The following is a 494-nucleotide window of genomic DNA, read 5'->3' as shown; positions in this document are numbered from 1 at the left end:
AATCTGGTTATTACAAATAATGTTCCCCTTACTCCAATATTCTCCAGCAGAAGTTATCATTGGTGTTTTTTAACTTAGCAATCCTGACTAATATCAGATGGTATCTCAGCGTTGTTTTGATTTTCATTTCCTTGAAGGCTAATGATGTTGACCATTTCCTTAAGTGTCTTTTGGCCATTTGAGATTCTTGTCTTGAGAATTCTCGGCTTAGTTCTGAACCTCATTTTTTAATTTGATTATTTGAAATTTTGTTGTCTAATTTCTTTTTTTAATTATTTAATTTATTTATTAAATATTTCTCCCTCCTCCCCGCCAACGCCTCCCATTTCCCTCCCCCTTCCGTGATCAAGTCCCCCTCCCTCATCAGCTTGAAGAGCAATCAGGGTTCCCTGACATGTGGGAAGTGCAAGGACCACCCACCTCCATCCAGGTCTAGTAAGGTGAGCATCCAAACTGCCTAGGCTCCCCCAAAGCCAGTACGTGCAGTAGGATCA

Source organism: Microtus ochrogaster, unplaced genomic scaffold (assembly GCF_000317375.1).
Source record: "Microtus ochrogaster isolate Prairie Vole_2 unplaced genomic scaffold, MicOch1.0 UNK13, whole genome shotgun sequence".
Taxonomy (NCBI): domain Eukaryota; kingdom Metazoa; phylum Chordata; class Mammalia; order Rodentia; family Cricetidae; genus Microtus; species Microtus ochrogaster.
This window is presented reverse-complemented; position numbering follows the sequence as displayed.